At 35.6% G+C, this 18,930-nt stretch overlaps 1 protein-coding gene across 14 annotated transcripts in view; it reads left to right on the top strand.

Moving 5' to 3' along the window:
* The window catches only part of CAB39L (calcium binding protein 39 like), a 131,446-nt gene that overhangs the window by 21,928 nt on the left and 90,588 nt on the right, over positions 1-18,930 (top strand). For 4 of the 14 annotated variants that reach the window (XM_058685963.1, XM_058685950.1, XM_058685916.1 and 1 more), the window contains one exon: positions 12,789-12,988. The exons of 9 other annotated variants lie outside the window; for them this stretch is intronic. The gene's annotated coding sequence lies outside the window, so the exon portion shown is untranslated. Of the gene's footprint in view, positions 1-12,219; positions 12,989-18,930 lie in introns of those variants that run through there. One more of the 14 variants, XM_058685956.1, reaches the window with a different exon arrangement.

Below are 18,930 nucleotides of genomic sequence, written 5' to 3'. Positions count from 1 at the left end.
TATACCCCACATTGTACTTTTTGTATCTTTACATGTAGGTGCTTCCTAAAGTTTTTTGTTTTTTGTTTTAAGTAGGCTTTGCACCCAGCGCAGAGCCCAGTGTGGGGCTTGAACCCTGAGATCAAGACCTGAGCAGATGTCCAGAGTCGGATGCTTAACGAGCAGGGCCACCCAGGCGCCCCAGTGTTCTCTAAGGTTTTGTTTTTGTTTTTGGCTCTTTTTTTCATGTACTCCATTGGCAGAATGAGTGACTCTCAGGAGTATTGCTCTGGTTCTGTTTTCTCTCCCAAGTTCTAGTTCTGTATGTTCAAGTGCCCACAGGCATATATCCAGAAGTCTTGCTGGCATTTCAAACTTTTACATATCAAGCATTGGTTATTCTGTAAAAAAAATTTTCCTCCTGTGATCCTTATTTCTTTTGAGATATTACCAGCCTATTCTTTCAGGTAGAAAACAAGGAAACTCATTGTTATCTTGAGTGTTTTCTTAATTACCGTTTGACATTTATTCAGTTGCCAAGCCTATTTCCTCTGATACTCACAATAGTCCTCTCATTCCCCTACTGAGTAACCTTCGCTGTCATTTAATTTCATCACCTACTGTTTCTCTTCTCTGCCCTTTTGGTTCTTATACACCCACCAAATTCATAATCGTGACATAGAGTTTTGATCACATTATGGTTGCCTTTTGCCCAGAAATTAACAGTTGAACTCATTACCCTACTCTTCAAGGCTCTCCATAATTTGGCTCAAACTTGTTTCTCCATTTTATTACTATCATTCACGTAGCATTTGCTTCTGATAAACTAACTTCTTTGTTATTTACATTTTGCACTTCCTAAACCAAATCATACCCATCATTCAAGACTGAGTTCCAGGCTTACCGTCTCTGCAAAACATTCTCTGATTCCTCAAGATACACATATATTTTTGTTCTTCTGAATTTTTATGGTATTTCATTGGTCTTTTCCTTTGTGATTCATAACTTTTTGCCTTACACTGTATTTTTGGTACCTGTCTTATATCCCCAATTAGAATATAAATTCCTTATTCCAACCTGTATACCCATAGAGCAGATTGCCTTCAGATGGCTGGATGAATGAATCCTGTACATTTTTTTAGTTTATTTATTCATTCAGACAATAAAGCATTATTATAGAGCATCTCCTTGATAATTTACTATTATTTTCAAATTCACACTTCCAGAACGTTTGAGCTTGTTTGTAACTTTTACTGACATCATTTGGCTAATAGTCCCATTTCCCTTGCCCCCACTTCAAGTCTGCCTTTTCGTTAGGGCAATCTGATATGAGGTAGACATTTTTTGCGTTGTTCCTTTAGCTCTGTTGTGGTGGAGCCAATGGTAGTGGCTTCTGGAAGTTTTTCTAGTTGATTTGAGGGTTAAGTCTAAGAAAAAAAATATTCTTTAAACTCATTCCATTTTACTAGTTTTCTAGTTTACTAATTTGTCTCTAGTTATTTTCTTATGTGTGCATAATCCTCTGAGATGGAGTGTTCCTACTTAAATATATAGAACAAAGCTTAATTCACTTGGGCACAAGGCAAGCAAATGATGAAGCTAGGCTGAAATCCAGGGTTTCTGTATTATCCCTATCCCATGCTTTTCTAAAATGTTGCATCCAGAATTCTTTTGGAGTTTTTTTGTTCTGGATAGTATATAAGGCAATTTAAAAAGTCCTTAAACACATAGTTACTGGCTTATTGGCATGTGGGTATGTGTATCTCTGGAGCACCCAGTATAGCCCTTTGTTTAATTGTTTTAATTGTTTAATAAAGGAAGTTGATTACACACTGCTTGTGAATCTTCCAGTGGATCTGCATCATTCCAGAGTAGTGACAGGGCAATAAGTGGACTGATATACTTTTAATATGTACTAGAGTTTGTTTTTTATTTTATGAGTGGAGAAATGTCTAACATTTAGCTCTTAACTGATTGCTAGGCCCATGTGCATATTATTTTACTTGATCCTCACAGCCAGTCCTGGCACTGTATTATCATCTCTGATTTAAAGTTATGTTACTTATATACAGTCAGTTTCCATTCAAATCTAGGTCTGCCTAATGCCAGAGACTACAGCCTATGAAACTAGCCGCTTGATAGCTGAAGAATATTCAGAACAGCTTATCACATACAGGACTTCAGAGGCTATATGTCTGTGTCTGTTTATTGCTAAATATGTTTAGCTGTACATTATACTATCTTAGCGTTAGGGAAGCAAAGCAATCAGTCATTCCTTGGACTGGCATAGGAGATCTTAATGCTGGGGCTGAATATTGTAGCTGCCACTGCAGCTCGGAACCAGCAGGGGGCCAGAGTAGTGCTGGAAAGAGAAAAACCCTGACTTTTCTCAGTTTGAAAGTCTGCTCTGGTGTTTTGGAAATACAGCCAATAGGAGTAAGAATGTCGCCTAATTTTTGTTATTCACCTTCCTCCCTCCTGAAACACACACAAAAAAAAAGGAGATGGGAAGCAGAATAGAGTAAGAGAAAAACCAGAATAATTGAGCTTTGTTATCTTGTTCAAGTTAGTTATGAGACCTTTTAAAGATTTCCAGATTTGGCCAAGGATTAGCAATTAGTGGACAGCTGGAAATGTGTTTTTTTTTTAATTCTTTATTTTTGAAGTATGGTTGACATACAGGATTATATTAGTTTCAAGTGCACAACAGGAAATGTGTTTTTAATTCTGTCAGTTAAATTTTATTTCTGTGCAACTTGGATACCTCTAAATTATTTCTCCTATAACATTTCTTCTATATTCTGCTTTTATGAAAGCAATTTGAATATCTTTAAGCAACTTCCAAGGCCTCAGTGTTAATAATGTTTGAAATGGAAATTATGAGAAGGAAGAACTAGAGAAATCTATGTTTCTTGGGTAGAACCTATGGTTCTCAAGGTAGAATCTTGGTTCTTGGGTAGAATCTATGGTTCTCAAGACTTTATTGGCTTTTAAGGCTAACGGCTATCAAAAAATAAATTAAATGTTATTTCTGGGTTGCCTAAGATGTATATAGCTGTGATATTCTGGATTTACACTGTGGTCTTTAGGAATAGAGAAAAACAAACAAAAACGTGAATGAGAAGTAAAGAAGTGAGAATAAGAGAGAGGTAAATGCCACTAAAAAAGCCAAAGATCTGTAGTTACTCAAATTAGCAAAATTGCAATAATAGGTCTATAATATGTTTAGCCTACTCGAACACATACGTATGTATACATACATATATTTTATAATGGTAAATGTAATAGTCATTTCTGCTATACCACTTGTTTTGAAACAGATATGTTCCAACATGATTGATTGATATATTAGGGAACAGTGTGAGCATAATACACTTTCCTTGTTTACTTTTGAGTAGTTTCATTTCGGAGAAGCACTATGGGAATGCACAAACCACCTTGCTGAACCAAGCCACATAGAAATACACAAAATGTATACATGCACACACTTCAATTTTTTTAATGTTTATTTTTGAGAGAGAGAGATAGAACACAAGCAGGGGAGAGGCAGACAGAGAGGGAGACACAGAATCCGAAGCAGGCTCCAGGCTCTGAGCTGTCAGCACAGAGCCCAATAATGGGGCTTGAACTCACAAACCGTGATACCATGACTTGAGCCGAAGTCAGACACGTAACCAACAGAGTCACCCAGGTGCCCCAACATGCACACACTTCAAATACCAACCAGCAATCTCAGTGTACCACATATTATGAGTCATATCCATGTATATTTGGTATTAAAACTTTCCAACTGATTTCAGATAACCCTATTACCACTATTTCAAAATAACTCACAAACTACAACTCTTTAACACTTACCTTCGTAAGCAAATGCCAGGTCTTTTTCAAAGTAAAGTGCCATATTTATTATTTATGTTTATGTTATTATTATTTATGTACTTTTAAACCATTTAGCATGTAAGACCATGCTGTTTTTATTAGGTTCCTACCTTTTCTTAAAAAAAAAAAAATTGTGATGAAGTTTTTGAATATTGAGTTCCAACCCCACTGTACCTTGCTATTTGCCCCTTCAGTGTGATCACAGCCCTAAGCTAAATGAGTATGGGCAAAAGCAGGGAGGCAGAAAGTGTGAGAAACATATGAAAGAACCTAGGAGAAGATATGGTTAGAAAATATGAAAGATATGATGAGAAAGAAAAGATGTGTTCAGAACATAGGAGAAGCCTGAGGACCCAAGCATCTCTTCGCCCTTGGGCAAAGCTAACAGTCAACCCCAGAATACAACGTGATCTGTTGGGATGCATCCTGGGTGTAAGGGGGCAGGTTTACCCTCATTGGTTTGGAAGAAGCAGTGTAACCTGGGGGCTGGAGTAATGGACAGAGCAGTGAAGCCAGTAGAGACAAAAATCAGAGCAGCAAGTTCAGATTCAGCGATTTCTGACTTTGATTAGTAGAAAACACAAAGCCAAAGAGAATCTAAGAGAGTTGTATTGTCAAAGATATTTAAGTCTAAGAAGTAAAGGCTTGTGATTTCCCATCCCCTGGAAACTCCCAGACTACTGAATGTGATTCCGAAACAAGTGGACTGCTTCAGCAGGAAACCTCCCAGTCAGGAGCCATCCACAGTGACCTTCTCAGTGTGATTTTGGGGGATGGCTGGTAGGGGAGATCTCCCAGAGATTAGAGACTAGAATCAGGGGCAAACAATTTGGTAACTATGGAACTCATTTCCTTTCCCGGACAGGGAAGCTTGCTCTTCCTGTCCAACAAAATATCATATATATTATGGACTGATTTTTTTTTTATCTCCCTTTTTTCATGTAGGAGTATTTGTTGCTGGTGTCCTTTTTTTTTTTTTTTTTTTTACTTTGCCATGGTTATTATTAGATGTCTTGGTGTGGGGATGAGCCATAGGATGATAGACCATAAGGAGCCGCTTCAAACTTGATTGAGCATATAATCAACAGATATTGGAGCTGGAGGCAGTAAACAAGTTTGAGTAAGAGTGAGTGCACTGTTCGTCACATGTGGAAACCTTGCCTAATGTTAGGCGGGGCCATTATTGAAAGTATAGGTGTAGGAAAAGGGTAGGTGTGGATGCTGGGCAACCAGTTGGAACTTCTTTATGGAATGGTTTTATGTAACGCATAAATGTAACTGAGTGAATCCAGCTACATATGCTTTGAAGTTCAATCTTACTGTAGATAATCTCACCCGACATTTCACTTGACTCTTGACTTGAAGTTGCTCTTTCATAGTGAGCCTCATAATTCACCTTTTCCTACCTCACAGGCCTGTCAATCTCTTTGCACTAATGCTAACACACTCAGCAGCCAAGCTGGTTAATAAGTGGGCCCTGTTCTTACGCATGCGGTTATTAACAATTGGTTACCTGAACTAGCAGGACCAAAATCATTTTTCAGGTTTGATATGGCTATTGAAAGAGAGGATCAGGACCAGAGACCTCTTCTTTTGAGATTGTGGGGGCCAAGGCCTTGTAATCTGTTCTACCAGATAGGGAGAGCCCAACTATGAATGAAGGCCACACACAAAAAAAAGCAATGCAAAAAGAGAGAGAAAGAGTTCCGGTGACCTTGTTTAAGCTTTGGCAGAAGTTACCTTTAATCCAGGGTCTCTCACCCTTGGTACTGTTGACATTTTGGGCTGGATAACTCTTTGTTGGGGGAGAGGATATTCTCTGATTTTAGGATGTTCAATAGCTTCTCTAGCCTCTCTCCACTAGATGCTTCCCCAGTTGAGAACCACTGCTCTAATCCTAGGCTTGTGGCTACATGATCTTTAATTTCCCTTTTTGCTGAACTTATTTGCATTGGGTCTGTCACTTGCAGTCCAATTGTTTTAGTTAACTTTCTCCTCCAGTTTTTATATGTAAATAAAAATAAATGTACTCATTAAACATAAACAACCCTGAAACCAATAAGGTAAAATTAACAATAATTTAATTCAATAAATAGCACTAAATTGCCAATAAAACAATCATAAAAATATGTATTTGTGTGTTTTGTATTTTACATGCTAGAGTCTTGATTTTTTTTTAACATGACATCAGTTTTTGTGACAATTATTGTTACTGCTGACAGTAAACACTTTTTTTTTAAATGTTTGTTTATTTTTGAAAGAGAGAGAGAGAGACAGAGCATGATCAGGGGAGGGGCCGAGAGAGAGGGAGACACAGAATCCGAAGCAGGCTCCAGTCTTCGAGCTGTCAGCACAGAGCCCGATGCAAGGCTCGAACCCACAAACCGCGAGATCATGACCTGAGCTGAAGTCAGACACTCAACCAACTGAGCCACTCAGGCACCCTGACAGTAAACACTTTTTTAACCACCAGTGTGTTATTTTGATGAACTAATCAATTTAATATTGTGCCTTTAAAAATTCTGTAACTAGTTATAAGACTTATGGCTAGTGAAGTAGATATGTATCAAAGATGGAATCTAAGTCTTACAATACTCAATAATGTGAATGTGACTACTAAGGTAGAGGAGGTATTGGAATTCTGCATAGTTACACTACCACATATAGTAATAACTTTTCCCACCATGTTTTTGTATTTGAATTACTGTAGAATCATTGCTTATTTTGTGAACCATGATGTCATTTGACCATAACTTGATCTATATGTATCATTTGCATTTTTAACTTTTCCTCTCTGCTATTCTCAATAGCTGATACAACTCCATGGCACTACATTATTTATAGGTTGTTAAAGTCTCTATCTAATAATAAACAATTAAAATCTCATTCTATGGAATTTTTTTCAATTGTGAATTAACAATGTAAAATAGAAGTTTTGATTTTGTATCAGGTAAACTAATCCAACATTTTGACATTGGAACTCTCTAATATAATGGTAGTTGTATATGCTTAAAAGTACATTACAAGTTAAATTAGAAGTTAACTTGAGGGACACCTGGGTGGCTCAGTTGGTTAAGCATCTAACTCTTGATTTCAGCTCAGGTCATCATCTCACAGTTCTTGAGATTGAGCCCTGCATCAGGCTCTGCACTGTCAGTGTAGAGCCTGCTTGGGATTCTCTCTCCCCCTCTCTCTCTCTTCCTCCCCAGCTTGCTCTCTCTCTCTCTCTCTCTGTCTCTCTCAATAAGTAAACATAAGAAATTAAAAAGAAGCTAACTGAGAAAAATTGACTTTTTATTTTTTTAAGTTTATTTATTTTGGGGGAGAGAGAGGGAAAGAGAGAGAGAAAAGAATGAGCAGGGGAGGAGGGGCAGAGAGCGAGGGAGAGAGAGAATCTCAAGTAGGATCCATGTGGAGGCCAACACTGAACTCAAACTCACACACCACTGTGAGATCATGACCTGAGCTGAAAACAAGTGTTGGACGCTTAACCTATTGAGCCACCCAGGTGCTCCTGCAAAGAATTATTTAAACTTCACTTATTAGTTTTATTGTTAGAAATTTGATAATGTTATTTTGAATCTATGTTAGGTATATTGAAAGATAACCACATCATTATGTTAATGTGTTTTGAACTAAGATTTTTATGTAAGAGAAGACAAATATAAAATTTAAAAAGTAGAGTTGAAACTCTGTAATGTTAGATATAAACTAATGACATTTTTTAAAACATATTTCCTAACTTTGATCACTGAAGGATCTGGAAGCAGTGACATTCCGGTAGCAATGAGTATGCCTGGTACCCAAACTTCGTTAAAACACTGGAGCTCCCTGGAGAAATGGCTCATTCCAGATCTGTGACAGAGTAAATACAAAGTGAGGCTGGGATATTCTGGTGAACTAGAAAGCAATAAAAATTTGAGGAGTAATGGAATTGTATCAAAAGTATGCAGGAAGTATCTTGAAGTGGCTTCCACTGGACATATTTGGGGAAATTTGCACACTTATTATAAATACCTCTTCTATATCATTGCATATCCCCTAGGTTTCACTGGTCTCAGTTAGCTCTGTGCAAACTCTAGTGTAGGTGGAACCATACATAGCTCTATTTCCTGCTGTTCTGCAAGCCCCTGGCTTTTTGCCATGTCCACAGGGAAGACTCACACATATGCACCCTGGAGGTACAGAGGAGTTAAACTCAAGTGTATGGCAGTTAATGCCCTTTTGGGAAAGCCTTTCTTTAACCAATGGAAAATGAAGCCAGTGAATAAATTGTATTCTTTCTCTTTTCTCCTCATACCTTAGCGGTGGTCCTGAAATGTGCTTATATGGCTCTTAAGAGGTTCAGTCTGACAAATTAAATAGGTGGCCAGCTTGATAATGCATATTGTCATAATTGGCTCTTCCTCCTTTATTTATTCCTCTTGTCCCTCACTCCTGCTTATTGTGATTGGGTTGCTTTTAAAACTAATTACATAAGGCTTTTTCTTCAGACTCTTCTTTTTTGGGAAACCAAGCTAGAAAGATGGCATCAAAAAAACTAATGCATGTAACTTATTGAAGCACTGAATATATAAAGATTTATGAACGATTTTGAATGATACTAAAAAGAAGAGAAAGACTTACCTCACCAAAAACAATCTTTTATTTGCAACCATTGGAAGTGAATGTTACCAGCTTTTTACTCTCAGAATTGGTAATTAAAGGAAGAGAATTAAGCCATTATCATTCTTTTTCAATTAGAAATATAGTTGAGGAGAAGCTCTTTCCTACAAACAGTGCCAGCCAATATAGCAGAAAGAAGAATAGAATTTTTTAAATGACCAGTTTTCAACCCCTGATGAAATGATTGATTTAGGTTAGGATCATCAGTGAAGACAAATTCTTGCAGAAAGTGTTAGTGGAGAACTGTATATTACTGCATGCATGTTACAAATGATCACTCTATACCTTGTTAGCTAGTTAAAAAGGACAGAAAGTCTTTTCAACAAATAAATTTGCTATTATTACCTTAACTCATAGTAGCACCTTAATTATTACTTAAGATTTTAAAGCCGTATTGTATTTTCCTGGTTTTTTGCATGCCTAGTAATTTTTGACTGGGTGCCAGACATTATAAATTGTATGCTGTGTGCTACATGTCTAAAAATTCCCTTAAATATTTTGACTCTACTCTAGGATGCAGTTAATTTATTTGGAAAGAATTTTAACCTTTCAGAATTTACCTACTTGTAAGCTCTATAAGGAAGCACCAGAACAACTTTTAATCTAGGGCAAATTTGGTCTCACTGCCAAGGCAGTATCCTTCAGAATATTCAACCCAACTTTCCATATATAATGAGATTTCTTCATTCTGGCTGTTGGGAACAGAAACTATTTCCAGTCCTGTGTGAATACTGGGAATTCTTCAGCCTGATTCTTTCCATTGGTTCATCTCTTGGCCTTGGAGAGTTTTCTCACAGACGTGCTAATCAGTTCTCAGATGAAGATCTGAAGAGAATCCTCTGCAGATCTCTGGGACTGTCTTTGCAACTCTCTCCTCTCTGGTATTCTGCCCTGTGATTTTAGGCACATTGGCCTTTTTGAATTCTCAACCCTTGTCTCTTTAACTCAGGGAGACTGCCATGCTCTGTTTGGGTTCCCCTTCCTGTTCTGCTGCCTGGGGCTATTACCTTGTTTGTTTCCCTTCTCTCAGGGATTACTGGGCTGAGCTGCCTTGTGTCCAGTGTCTAAAAACCATTGGTTTATATATTTTGCCCAGTTTTTAAGTTATGTAAGACAAGAGTAAATTCAGTCCCTGTTACTTCATCATATCCTGAAACAAAAGTCACTGTAATTGTACTTTTTAATTACTCTGTTCAAATAATTTTTAGAAGACTGTACTTTTAAGAAAAAGTTTTTAAACATTTATTTTTGAGAGAGAGAGAGAGACAGAGTGCAATCAGGAGAGGGACAGAGAGAGAGGGAGACACAGAATCTGAAGCAGGCTCCAGGCTCTGAGCCATCAGCATGGAGCCTGATGCAGGGTTCAAACTCATGAACCACGAGATCATGATCTGAGTCCAAGTCAGACACTTAACCTATTGAGTCACCCAAGCACCCTAGAAGAATGTACTTAAAATTTTTTTCAAGTATTAATAGGATTAGTTAAAGAATATTTGCTTATCTGTTAAAATTTTTTTAAATAACTTACTTTTATTTTTTATCATCTTGTTTTCAGAGAATGAAGTTGTACCATTTTTCCTTTGGAAATTTATTGCCTTTTTTTGGTGACTTAATATATGGCCACTTTTTGTGATTTCTTTGTGTGCATTTTAAAAAATGGTGTTTGGTAGGAATCAAATGTAAACACATATATAATCATATGTAGTCAGTCTTACTATATACTTTAAATACCTTGTCTTTATTTTGTGCCTTAGAATCATAGATTGATATAATGTCTCTCAGTGCTAAAATGACTTAAAAAAATTTTACCTCGTAGTTATTCTAAGCACCATCCTTACAAATTCTGAATATCTTCAGGTATACCAGAACTTTTTGAGTATAATCTTGGACTCAGGAAGATACAAGGCACTTAATAGCCTTTAGTGATAATATCCATTTAACACTTTATTTATTTTTATTTTTTAGACAGAGAGTGCAAGTCGGGGAGAGAGAGAGAATCTTAAGCAGGTACTGTGCTCAGCATGGAGGCTGACACAGGGCTCGATCCCAAGACCCTGGGATCATGACCTCAACTGAAATTAAGAGTTGGATGCTGAAATGACTGAGCCACGCAGGCACCCCTCCATTTAACATTTTTTAAAAGTAGGGAATAAAACTCTATGTTTTACAAAACTACAAATTAAAGGAATAATTGACAGACTAATTTCTAGTCATCTTTGGTGCCTATTTCTTAGGTGTTAAGAATCAAATTACATTATAATATATTTAAGTTTAAAAGTCTACTTTAAATGAACCACCTTAAGAAATACATATTTTAGAATACAAATATATGTATATTAGGGTATATTTATTAAACATATGATATATAGATTAAGAAATAAAGCCAAGCTTTATTTGCTTTTTTCTTAAGGGTAATAAACAATTTAATCTATTTATAGATTTAAAAAATTTTTTAATAATTTTTTAAAAATGTTTATTTATTTATTTTTGGCAGGGGGAGGGGTAGAGAGATGGGGAGAGCAAGAATCCCAAGCATGCTCCACACTCTCAGTGCAGAGACTGCCACAGGGCTTAATCCGAAGAACCGTGAGATCATGACCTGAGCTGAAATCGAGTTGGATGCTTAAGTGACTGAGGCACCCAACTGTCCCTGTAGATTTTTGCTTTGCAGTTTATTTAAGCTCATATTCTTAGGGATGCTTTAGTTCTGCAGAGACTAAGATTAAAATACAGTAGGTCTACTGACTATTGTCAGTTCCGTAATTGAGAGGTCTGTCATCAGAAGAGGAGCCCTAGGGGTACCTGGGTGTCTCAGTCGGTTGAGCGTTCAACCCGACTTCAGCTCAGGTCATGATTTCATGGTTTGTGAGTTTGAGCCCCGTGTGAGGCTCTGAGTTCTCAGCACAACCTGTTTCTGATTCTGTGTCTCCCTCTCTCTCTACCCCACCCTCCCGCACCAAAATAAATAAACATTAAAAATAAAATAAAAATAAAATAAAAAAAAGAAGAGGAGCCCGAGAATTTTGATTGGAAATATAAACTGGGAGACAGAACCTGAAAGTCTTTGGGACTGAGGAACTAGAAGAGAAAACTCCAAAGCAGGCCCTGACTGGCATTCTTTCAAGGCCAGCATGTATTCCAAGCTGAGTACATTGCCTCTTTAATTCCAAAGAATCCTACAAATGTTGTCTAAGCCTGTCACCAGCCATTCCACTCAGTTTTCTACTTAATTCTTCATTCTCAATTTTTGCAGAGAGATCCATAATTTTAAGGTATTTTACCTTATAAATCTACATGTGTAATAATGAAAAAGTGGTATTATAATAGTCTTTAGCCTTATAAATTCTCATTGAAGAGATATTAATCATCCTGAGCAGTGTTCGTGTATGTATATGTGGAGGGACGGGGGCTTCTAAACAAAGTAATTGTATGGACGGGGGCTTCTAAACAAAGTAATTGTATTTGGTTTACACATAAGTAGTATAAGCTGTTCTACTTAATATTTTCAGGGTCTGTATGTTTCTGTGTTCTTTGTAATTTTCCCTTTTGTAACTACAAATGTTGTTTCTAAGCTTCAAAATATGCCATATTTTAAAATACAGTAAACTTCCACAAAATTACACTTAAAATTAAATTATGAATACTCTAATTCTAAAATCTTCCTTGCTTTTTAAAATCTGAAGATTAAATTCATAATACTTGAGTATTTCCTTGCTACATTTTTATTATGATTAGGAATCAGCATCTTCCCTGAGAAGCTAACATATTAACAGATGAATCTGTTATTATCACTGTCAACACACCTTTATTAGAAACATTTTTAAACAGCATTGTCAGGCCAGTTTAATCTGTGGACAGAACCCCATACATGAACGACTATAGGACTTTAAAGGGAAAAGATGGGATGAGAAAAATATTTTGTTTATCCCTAGACTGTTTTGGGAGGAGGGAGCAGGATTTAAATTTGCCTCAGCTTTAATTGCTTTACACACATTCTTGTGACGCACAGTTGGGAGGGAGGAAGAAAAAGAGGGAGCTGTTACTGTGTGGTATGTATCTAAAAGAGTGCATTTGAAAGGGAGAGGAGAAAGCAGAAGCAAGCTGGTCTGACCAGAAACAGAACTGCCTGTGACAGATTAAGAGACAAGCGAGGCTTGGAATCTGAGAGCAAGCAAAGAGAGTGGAAATTTACAGCTGCCCTGTGTGAGTGTTCAAGTGATCATTTTCTGCTAACGTTTTCCGGTGGTAACTGTTACTCTTCAAAGAGAGAGAGAGAAAGTCAAGACGGGATTGTGGAAACTCTTTTCTCTGCAACGCTTTGGTAATAGGAGGCACCCTCTATTAAATGGAAGATAAAGCTACTTCATGTAAAGTGCTTTGAGCCCAAGAGAGAGCTGTCTTCAGCACCTCACCATGTGTCTACTTTTTGTTGCTTAGACAAGCCTGGACATTTCTGTAACATTTGGTGAGTATCAGCCAGGTTATCTATACTAGTTCATAGAAATGGAATTAATATGGTAAACTTTAGTTTTAGTAAAGGTTTTACAGTTATTGCTTATACATTCATTTTAAATTGTGTTGTTACCTTGTTTCTTTGTGCATGATGAACTGCTGTTACTAGGAGAGGTTTAAAAAAACAGCAACTACAAAACAATACTTCTCTGTTGCCTAAGGCACTTGAACCATTACCAACTATTCTGTGTCCATGGAATATCTTATTTTGGAAATGGGTTTTTATTTACAGAGGGTTACCAAAAATAAAATAGTGGCAGTATACCACTTTTCATGTTTCTTTTTCAACTGCATAAAAATTCAGGAGTTACCTCTTTCTGTGTATTGTCACTAAATTTAAAATTATCAATGTGATGTTTGGTATCTTCAATTATTATAAATTACACCCTTCTCTCATAATCCAAGTGGAAGTGTTAATGATACCATTATTTACAAGGACATACAATTTAAATATTGAATGCTTCTGTTAGATCCAATAAGTGACACATGATTTTTTCCCCCAAATTCTGTAATGAATGTAAAAATTAGACAACGTACATATCAAATTTACCATTTGATACAAAATGGATGCACATGGATTTCAAATTAAGGATTAAAACAGTTATTTTCTTATAGCTGATACCAAGCTCTCACATAATATTTTTGTTCTGCTGAAGAACTGTTATAGCCAGATGCATATACGTATACAAGCAATACAGCAGAAAAAAGAAAAATAAACTCATAAAATATGTATTCACATTCCAAGAAAAACTTTAATTGTACAACCTTAACATAGGAGATTGTATACTCATTTTTTATATGTCTTTTTAAAGGCATCAGTGGAAGACACGTAATCATTCTTCTGTGGGAGGAAGGAAATATACATTGTTAGCTGCTAAAGTGAGTCATTGCATAGAGGTGCACCATTCTAGGCAAAGTTTCTAATTTCCTCTCTGCCAGCATCAAAAAATATGTCCTTAGTGATTCAAGTGAGTCCTTTAAGGCAGAACAACTTAACTGAAATGAAAACTTCAATAGAGTGTCAGTAAACATATCAAAAGGGTTTATACCCTAGACATAATACATAAAGTGGTGCATTTCCTCTATGTGTGCAGAAGCCTGTAGAACAGGTTTTGTTTTGTGGTTTCTTTTCTTTTTCTTTCTTTCTTTCTTTCTTTCTTTCTTTCTTTCTTTCTTTCTTTCTTTCTTTCTTTCTTTCTTTCTTTCTTTCTTTCTTTCTTTCTTTCTTTCTTTTTAATGCCTTTGACCTATGTATAAGAAGAAACTCAGCTGATCTTTGGAAACATTTTCTGGACCAGTATCTTGCACTTAAAGTCAAAAGTAAATAAAATAAAGATAATATCACAAACCAACTTTTCTTCTTTACTGAAGTTCCCATACTCGGTCCTTCTTAGACCAGTGGAAGGTTTGCATACAGCTTCACAATTGTCAGAATAATTTTTTATTTTAAGCTAGTAAGTCATTGGTATTACCTTGGTGGTGGCACCATTTCTTAAGCCCATAGGAATGTAAATATAACAATAAAGATTAAGTCATCCTCAGTTTACAAATATTTTGTACTTCAGAAGTTTATTGTGAATGGATTGTTGGGAATTTGGGACCTATCTTCCCTGGAAAATAATTCAATAAATGATTGACTTTTATTATAACCTGAGAACATATTACAGTCACAGTGTAGAAAAACCATTGCCACCCTGAAAAATACTAGAAAAGCAAGTCTAGTAATGAAACTAAATGTAAAAACAATTCTATTGAATAAGACATTATTTTTATTTATCTTAGATATTAATGCTTGAAGAAAAGTAAATTTAATGAGATGAATGGGTTTTGGGAAAGATGCTTATAAATAAGATTTCTAGGTACTTTTGAGAGCTTCCATGGTTGATTGCATTCCCTTTATGAGAACTTATCCCATGTTAAGATTAGTGATTTTTGTTTCCCTTGCCATAGGCATATTTCTAGCCATTGCTTTTATCCTTATCACCCATTTCTAGAGTCTAGCTCAGTGGCACATAAGCAGATACCTAATAAATAGTTACTAGATGAGGCCTAAACTTTTTCTTTGGTTCACAGAAATGGAACTGACAAATTTTTCCAAGATACCCAAAAAAGGAAAGGGGTTTAGGGGCACATGGTTTTCATTATGAGAAAGATATGGCCTGATAAGAATCATTGAATTGTGAGACACAAAGCAATATTAGTACAGAATAGGCCTAACTATTCTGAGAAAAAGGGAAGACCTTGGTATAACTTAGTGGCAGCCCTGAATGAGTAGGGATGGTGATGGGGGAGGCAGTTTACAAGCTTGGTATCTTGAGTACATGGGACATTCTAAGGTAAGGTGTCACCTTTATGTATTTGCATAAGTGTACCAGGACTCATGAAGAAATGTGGCCTATTAGGAAAACTCAAATTAGGTCTATCTAAATTAAGTTTAGTGACACTGGTCCTAAGAGTTTCTCTAAAGTGCTGTAGTACGAAATTTAAAAGCTGGCAATGTAATAAACACATATAATGAAATAAACAACACGGTGAATGCAGATTGCACTTAGATGATTTTCAGTGGCAGAACAACTTTTCCATTTGATCAAGAAATACTTTCTTTGTTCTATTTGAAAAACTATAAACCTTGTCTTAATAATAACAATATGTAACCAAAACTTGATGATTGTTATGTATAATATGTGTGTGCTTACAGGAAAGACTAAAAAAAAGTCAATTTTGAGTTTCCCTTGATAATTCTGTTGTAAAGAGTAACCATTTGTGAATTTCAGTGAGATCTGATGCTTTGAATACAGGTACTAGTTTTTGAGAACACGGACCTAGCTTCAGACCTCTGTTATAAGTTGAGATTATGAAATTCTAATATAATATTCTCATTCATTGACAGTCATTAATCAGTAATAAATGTAGAAAATTTTAGCTCTGACAAATGCCTGGATCTGTCAACAGAAACATCACTATAAACCTAATGAATGAAGTTACTGGTTGTTTTTCCTGGAATAGTAGTCTAGTAGGTTATTATTTGTAATAACAAATACATTAGCTGTTGTGTGTCTTCCTACCTTCATGTACTAATTGTGTTTTTAAAATTATTTCACTGGTTACAGTACACTAGAATTAAGGAACAGTTCTCAAGGACATGGGTTTCTCTTAAAAAAGAGTTTTTATTCTGATGCAAGTCTGACCAAGGCTTCCAGATGAATGAGGATGCATAAGAAACTTCTCACAAGTTTTCCATTTCTGTGTAAATTGTCCACTTTTAGAAAAGCTCTCTCCTAAACTCTGTTAATAAAACTTATAAAAACAAAATCATTCTTAGTCATTTTGAACTGAGAAAAAGAATGATCAGTCAAAGTCCTTATTTATACTCTATTGCCTACAGTTTCACTCATTTCTATAGGTTTTCAAGTGAAAAATTTAATGGTAGTGCCTAATTACATTTAACATATGTATTTTAAAATAGAATCATTAAAGAAGCCATTGATTGGAAAACACTTTGACATATATCATATGCTCCATAATGGATTTGGTGTCATAATATGCATAACTAGAATGATATGCTTTGTAATTTATTATCTCTGTGAAGGCACTTCTAAATTATGACTTTGTCAGTGGGGGGAAAGGGGACTACTTGGATATGACAAATACAGCAGAACCATTGGGAATACTTAAAAATTTTTTAAATATACATTAAATCAAATTTACCCATTTAAAGAGAACAGTTCAATGAATATTGACAGATGTATATACTCATGTATATACATTAAAAAAAATGAATCTTACTAGCCCAATTATCTGCCGTAGATGCACTTTGATCATATCATGTCTGTGAGTTCTATTTGCAATACAGATAAAAGAATTCTCATTACTGAACTTTTGTGGGTTTTTTTTTTAATGTGGGGCTAAGTTTTATTTTTTTTTTTAGTTTAAGAGAAGGTAATTATGCCTTAAGTTTAAATTAGCAAGCTCTAAGAAAGAATTTTGGAAATGTTCCTCTCTCACTCATTGTTGATTGTAAAATAAACATGTGAAAGGAAAGAAGGCTCATTTTTGAGTTGGCTTTCTTTCAGTGAATAATTTAAATTAAATAGAATGATTTAAAAATAGAATTAGTACATGAAGTTAGGAAGATATATAACCACTAAGTTAGAAGTTTGGTTACTTTTTATGTTTTTATCTATGGAAATCTTGAGATTTTTCTTGGCTTCAGAGATGAATTTCTCACTTCCTTAAACTTTTACGGGAAACCTTTGAACTATTTTGAACAGTATAATTGGAGGTTAAACATAAAGGCCTGGAAATGCTCATTAGCCCCTACAGATAGACATTTATTCCCCTTTAAATATTTTAAGGAATGAAAAACAAGGAAATTGAATGTCCCAAATGACCTTTTCTCCTAGCTTCCCCTTCTCATTCCCCTATAAACACTCCTCTCCACTTGTATCACTGAACATGTTCAGATGACTCACTCTAGTGATTGACTCGGGGCCATCTTTAACAACACTCACATGTAAGTTAGGGATATGAAGCATTTTACCATGTATCAGAAAAGGGAATGCTGCCAAAATCTACTACAAAATCTACAGGGCCTGAGTTCTCTAGAAGTAGAGCTGAATAATTTTTTTTGGCTTTCTCTCCAGAATCTGAGCCAAGTTCTACTCTTTATGAAAATTTCATAGCCAAAGTAACAGAAATCATATTTGTTTGACTAATGCTTTGAAAAGACATGGTGACCAGATATTCCACAGTTTGAACTTTAAAACACAGTTAGTTGTTCACTTATTGAAAAATATCATTTATGAGAAGATGTTTCCATTATAAGAGCATTTGCATGGCCTGCTAAACAAAGTTTGGGAAAAAAACCCAAAATCTGAAGGAAAAAGAAAATTTAGCATACAGAAACCGACTACCCAGAAACCATCACCATTAACTTTTGTAAATTATTTTTTCTATGTGTATGTTTTGTGTATTTGTGTTTTGTTTGCTTTTAAACAGTTCCATAATATAGAATGCTGTTTTTAACATTTCCATTTTATTTCACATTCTTTGCAAACATTTTCATAGCCATACAATGTACTTCATTTCATCAAATCTAAGAAGCCATTGGTTATAAGTCATATACTTTATATACTATTAAAAAAGAAGGAAAACAACCTACTATTTAGGGTAAAGTTTCCTCAGTTGTAAAAACACCTCAATTTCAGAGATGTTAAAATGTTTTTAATAATGTCTCAGAGAAAACCCTTAGTTTATCTTGCTAACATAGATTTCCAGAAACAGAAGTAAATCAGAGGTTGTGAACATTTAAGAGTTCTAGATCCATACTGCCAAATTACTGTCCAAGTAATATTCCCATCAGTGTGACCCGAAGGGGAATGGGATCAGGGAGATGTACCAAGGGGGTTGTTTAAGTTGTTTTGTATTTTTTAAGCTGGGTGGTAAATATACAGGAACTGGTTACATTGTTTTCTATTTCTTCTTCTATATGCCCCAAATATTTTATCTAAACCAAATTAAATTAAAATATCTAAGGTAAGGGGCATCTGGGTGAATCAGTTGGTTAAGCCTCCAACTCTTGATTTTGGCTCAGTTCATTATCTTATGGTTTGTGAGTTTGAACCCCGCATCGGGCCCTGCATGAAAGTGTGGAACCTGCTTGGGATTCTTTCTCCCTTTCTGTCTCTCTCTGCCACTCCTGTGTTTTCTCTGTCTCTCAAAATAAATAAAATAAACTCAAAAAAATTATTAAAAAAATAAATAAGATATCTAAGGGGAAAAGTGCTGTTGAAGCATTTTGATTAGCTTAATGGTGTCACAACCCACTTGTGAGCCAACTGCTGTAGTCAAGGCAGTGGAAGGAATATTTTGGCCACGCCTGGGTCATGTTCTGCC

Source organism: Neofelis nebulosa, chromosome 1, assembly GCF_028018385.1.
Source record: "Neofelis nebulosa isolate mNeoNeb1 chromosome 1, mNeoNeb1.pri, whole genome shotgun sequence".
In the NCBI taxonomy this organism is placed as follows: Eukaryota; Metazoa; Chordata; class Mammalia; order Carnivora; family Felidae; genus Neofelis; species Neofelis nebulosa.
This window is presented reverse-complemented; position numbering and strand designations above follow the sequence as displayed.